We start from the raw sequence: 5,945 nt of genomic DNA, 5'->3' as shown, positions 1-5,945 counted from the left end.
AACCACAAAGTCCTTTTCTGGCCCAGTCTCTTTTGATGAGCTTTTCTTTTTTCCTCCTTTCTTTAAACATAACTTCAGGTAAAGGAAGCTCAAGCCACTCTTCCCACAAATAAACCCAGTGTAACCAGCCAAGGTGGAGGGCATGAAGACAATCAAAATGGAGACCTGACAATGCAGAATCACTTCTTTTAAATTTCAGTGGGACCTGAACATACAGACACTTGTCTTCAAAGCCCCAAGCAGCACAGGAGTGAGTGCTGGGATCTGGACAGCTGTTTGCCCTTGTACAAGCTAGCTGTGTGCCTACTGGGGATGTGTTCTACTGAAGGGGTAGTCTGTCCTAATTTTCAGGCAAGGAGCCCTTTAGGTAAGCAGCAGCCCTGCATTTCAACCTGAGTACAATAGAAGATATGACCATTACCCATTGCCTTAAGAAAATGAAGGAGGTTTATGCCAATAGAATCCCAAGTTAATTGGAGAAGTGTGCCTCCTTTAGGAACTGGGCTTCCGATCCTAGTTTCCAGCTGACAGAAAGCTATTTCATGATCTCTTATAGTATGAATAAAAATTACTAAATCTCAGTTAATGAAAATAGATATCACTAACCAGCTACAATATACAGCCTTTCATGGCAAAGAATGTGGCTCTGATTTTAAAAGAGAAAAAAAGTAGAAATCAGATTAATATTCCGTCTAGTTACCAGCACTGGCTTAAGGTGAACAGATGTCAACAGCTGCCAACTTTAAATCAGTCTAATATTGTATTTTGAAAACTTCTTGCTTTGTAAAATTTGGCAAAGAATTCAGTTTTCAGATAATTAACTTCTACTTATTGCTGAGTTCACATACTTTGTCCTAGATAAGAAAATAACCTAAACAGTTTCTGCATTTAGAGTCTTCTTTTCACAGGCTAGCACATACCAAGCAAAGAACGAGGAAACGTCAAGTCCTAAATCTTTACAATGACTTTATGATCTGCAGTTATGTGGAAGTTTTATTGATCAGTCACTGCTATTTGATATTTTGCTGCAAAGGGCAGGGATTACTCTGGAACTTTCTGCTCTCAGCAACTTGTTTAAATTTTTATTATAATTTAGAGGTACTTTAAAAAAAATAAAAGAAAAAAATGAAAAATCATTCTGGGAATAGTCGATGCCATGCTAAACCTAACAAGTTCTGGAGTACAGAGAAATCACTGAAGGTTTAACAATTTTAAGTATTAGAGTAGGACTTCATTTAGGGGAAAAGCTGATTAGAAGTAAAGAGCATCTGACTGTTAAACAAACAAATAAATTACAAGCTTCACATCAAGAGTGTTTTTAAAAATCCGCCACTATTCAATATAAGTAGTTTGAAGAGGAGGAGGATGGCAGCAGTGCCATTTTTATGGTTCTTTATAGCTTTCAAAGCCCTTTTATCAAATTATTTCATTTAATCCTACCTGTTTGATGAGGTACTCAATGCCATTCCCAATTTATGTAAGGAAATTGGGATTCAGAGAGATTAATCCTGAGATAACACAGTTAGTAAAGAAACAGCACTGGAGAAGAAATTGGAAGGCATTTGAAGAAATCATAACTTCATTGGACTTTTTTGCTTAACATTTTGAAGTTTTCAGCAGCAGAATAGCGCCATCGGGAAGAAGAGCTTTATGCTGCAAAGGCGAGTCTCCAGGTTGTGGATCGGTAGGCATGGAAAGCCAGCAATGAGTTTTGTCAGCCATTATGTTAGCAATGATGGCTCCTTCGAGAAAACATGGAAAGGTCTTCCTTTCAAAAGAAGCTTAAAGCATAAACCAGATATCTAGTTTTTGTAGAGTCCAAAATTCATTTTGAAAGCTACACACTAATGAGATAAATTTAAGAGACATGACCCTCTCCCCAACTCTCTCGTTGCTTCATTAATGATGAGCTGAAAATTTTTAAAAGTTAGAATATCTAAAATTTCTATCAGAGCTTTATCTTTTCATTCAATTCACTGAGTTTTATTTAAATATCTACCTGGATACTTAGGAGGAATTAAAGAATGTAAAAATAACTATTTTTGCAATTCCAAATATAAGTCACCTTATCTTACGTGTTGTCTGCAACCACAATCATTAAATAGCTGTCAGTCTGGCCTCAGTGAAACTTGCTCTCTAAACAGTTATCATTTGTGTACTCAGAGTCTTCTGAAATATGCAGAGTAAGATACATTAAAAATCTGATGACTTATCAATGTTGAAAATTTGACCAATGTGTGTGTCTCCATTTTTTTTGTAGAAATGTTTTCTAAGGACATCTGGCTTATGAAAGACCAAGTTGGACACAGGACTTCAATTATACAAGAAAGATTTATTTTCCTTGTGACACCTATTGGTTTCAATTTCTCAAGTCACATTGACAACCACTTAGCATGTGGGTGTATCTATTGTTAGTCATAAATGCATTTACGTATTTCTGTAATAGCCATTCATTTAACAAATATTTATTAAGGGTATATTGTATGCCAGGCTCTGATATAGGCACTGAAGATTAGCAGTAAACAAAATAGGCTTAACTCCCCCTTTTCATGGAGTTTACAGTCAAGGGAAGAGGACAGGCTGTAAAGAAATAAAAACAATATATACTATGTTAGATTGTAATAAATACTATAGAGAAAAAAATGGTGATAGAGAGAAGGTGAGTTGGAAGGAGGGAGCAGAATTTTAAATATGGTGTCTAGAGAAGGCTTCACTGAGAAAGATATATTTAAGCAAAGACCTGGAAGTGGTGAGAATTACAGATAGAGGGAGGAGGATGCCCGGAATATTCCAAGAGCAGACGGCACCAGTGTGCCTGGAGTGGAGATCTAAGGTGGAGAGCAGTAGGAGATGAGGAAAAGGAGGCATTGTGGCCCAAGAGGCAAATCTGTTAGGATTTGGGTTATTTATTTTGACATAGTGGAAACCATTGAACAGGGAAGTGAAATGATATGACTTACATATTGAAAGTATTATTTAGGCCACTGGGTTGATGATAGTCTTTAGGAGAGCAAGGACCATCACAGGAGACCAGTTAGGATGCTAATTACAGTAGTCAAAGACATAGAAGTTTTCTGTACCATTTTTCCATATTTTTGTACATTTTAAATTATTTCAAAATAAATCATTAAAAAGTAACTTCACTGGTCATTGAGTCCAATCCTATCTTTTTACAGAAAGAAAAGATCAAATGGCAACACTAGGACTCCCAAAGTTCTGAACAAACAGTAACATGTGAAGAGTATTTATGCAACTCAGCAGGTATCAAGAATTGATCTCCTATTCAAAACATGTACAAAAGTGCGGGCTGCACTAACAGCACGTGGGAATAAAAGGTATTTTGCTAGAAGGACTGTGCTGGAGATCTGCATTCTTATTTTAAGGATATTAGAGGCAATTTGGAGGGTAAGGGATACTGAATGATTGTGAAACCAGACCATATGAGGAGAGGCTGAATAGGCAGGGCATTTTAGCCTAGACTAAAGAAGTCACTCAGGGGATCTGTTATTTGTTTTAAACAATTTAGAAGACTTCCTTGTGAAATAGGATTTAGACACTTGTATGACCACCGTGGGTAGAAAAAGTACCAACCAGTAAAAAAAAAAAATGCGATATTACATATTTCATCTTCAAGTAAGAAGGATGGAATGGACTCAGGGTTAGTGAGATTCTTATCACAGGGCCTACACAGGCAGGATGAGCACTTGATAGAAATATTCTTCCAGAAACAAATATCAAAAGTAGTAAGTGACTTTTAGCTTCTTTTAAACACTAATAGCTACTATTACAATAATAGCTACTATTTATTGAATGCTTACTATATGCATACTATTGTGCCAAGCATTGCAGATGCATTATATCTATTAATCCCCACCACAGCTCTATCAGGTAGGCACCCTTATCCCCTCATCACAGATAAAGAAAATGAAGCTTAAATAATGTGTCCTACATGCAAATCAAACAAATCACATCTAGAAGTGTTAGAGTCAGGATTCAGTCCTGTGTCTGCTGACACCATAAGCCACCCCAGAACTCTTAACTGCTACATTTATTGCCTCTAAGTCCCAGCAATTCTCCTTCGTCTCCTCAGCCTCAGAATCTTGAAACACACGGTGTCCATTGGTATATCCAATGGACCAGTGTTCATTTATTTCTCTCACTGTCAACAGACTCTCCCATTTTCTTTCAATTCTTTCTCATTCCTCTGTTCTTTCCTACATAATGCTTTCTCATTGCTCACATCTTTAAACTCCTTTCCTGATATTAAGGAAACACGTCTTGTCCAGTTGTTTGTGCCTAACCTGGCTGTCAACACATTAGATGTATATCTGAGTTAATGATTACTACTATGCCACTTCCTCAACGCACCCCCAATTTTTATCAGGTACTCCTCCAGTCATTGAGTTGACCTGCACTCAAACCTGAGCAATCCACATCTTCATTCTACTTGTGGTTTCAACCATTTCGGGTCAAAGCGCATTTCATTTAGTAAGTGATTGACCTAGCATATTGAAATATCTCCTTGTGAATGCTTTGCCTCTGAACTTTACTACCTGAATCTTCCTGGGTTGCAAGAAGATGGAAAAGAACTCGCTTGCCTCTTTTGATAAAGAAAGCACTTGGCGGGGGGGGGGAAGTTTGCTATTAATTCTCAAAGTGAACCCAAGACGTTAGGATCTCCTGGAAAAAAAACTGCCTTAAAATGCAAGGAATTGAAGCTATAAAGCCTCTTTCCAAGTGACTTAGCAACAGTTGTCAGGGAGTGGCTCCTTGACTGGTGCCATTTATGCCCTGTAAAGAGCCACCTTCTGACTTCCTTTAGTAAAACCTCTTTCTTTCTGCTTCACCCTGCTGAGACTTCTACAAAGCATAGCTAAACATGAGTTTGCATGTGCATACTTTGTCATTTTGCCTCACTTGCACTCGAAAAACATAGACGTTTCCCTAATGGGCTATAAAATGTGCTATTTGAGAAGTTCATTTTGAAATGTTATTAAACTAATGAGTATTCTTGTCAGTGTACCTCTTTCGCATAGATACATCCAGGAATGAAGTGTTTCTAGTTGATCCAATGGCTTTCAAGTCTGGTACTTTTCATACTTTTATGGTTTTTCTTCTCCGAAAAGCTTTAGCAAATCAGTTTTACAGAAAGCATGGCTTCAGGAGGTATTAAGAGACAGTGAAGAGTGCATTTCAATGCCCTGAGAGAGGAGGCTGTGAACTCCTGTCCCAGTCTTCGGGGTGGGAGTAGGAGGAGAAAGAAAGATGTTTCTTTTGTTTACTTAAAAGGCCAAGAGTTGTGCAAAAGCCTCATAGAAGCACTAGCATGAGTTTTCATGGTCTGGACTTGCAACAGCGGAATCAAGCAAGCATGTGGCTGAAACTCTAGGCCTTCAGGCCTGGAGCTCGTGGGCACCAGTGGAAGTAGGTGGCTTTTTGGGTGCTGGTACCGGAGGCTTCTCCACGACAGTGGAGGTTGAGTGAAAAAAGACAGACTCCAGGACTTATCTTCACATTTAAGTGCTTCTTGTGTACTTTCGTGAGGACTACGTCCAAACCACTTTCCAGCTCACATCTCTGCACTGTTTGCCTCCGTGACGTTAACACTTTCCAGAGACTGCACAAATTTAATATCAGCAAAAGAAACCAAGCTGCCAGGTCCCCTTAAGGCACACGAAGGGCATTTCTCACATCGTATCTCTTTCTGTATCCCCAACCTACGTGTGTGTACGTGCGTGCGTGCGTGTGTGTGTGTGTGTGTGTGTGTGTTTCTGTGTGCCGGATTCCTCCCCTGCCTGCGAAAGCCGGGGCAGCTCCCAGAACTCCCGGGCTATAAAGCCCCGGGGGGCCTGTCAAGGGACCCACACTGTGAGCTGGCGGCTGGGAGGCGGGAGTAGGGCGGGGCAGAGCGCCGGGACCGCCCGCGCGCCGAGCGCAGCCAACGA

This window comes from Pteropus alecto, unplaced genomic scaffold (genome assembly GCF_000325575.1).
Source record: "Pteropus alecto unplaced genomic scaffold, ASM32557v1 scaffold146, whole genome shotgun sequence".
Lineage (NCBI taxonomy): Eukaryota > Metazoa > Chordata > Mammalia > Chiroptera > Pteropodidae > Pteropus > Pteropus alecto.
This window is presented reverse-complemented; position numbering follows the sequence as displayed.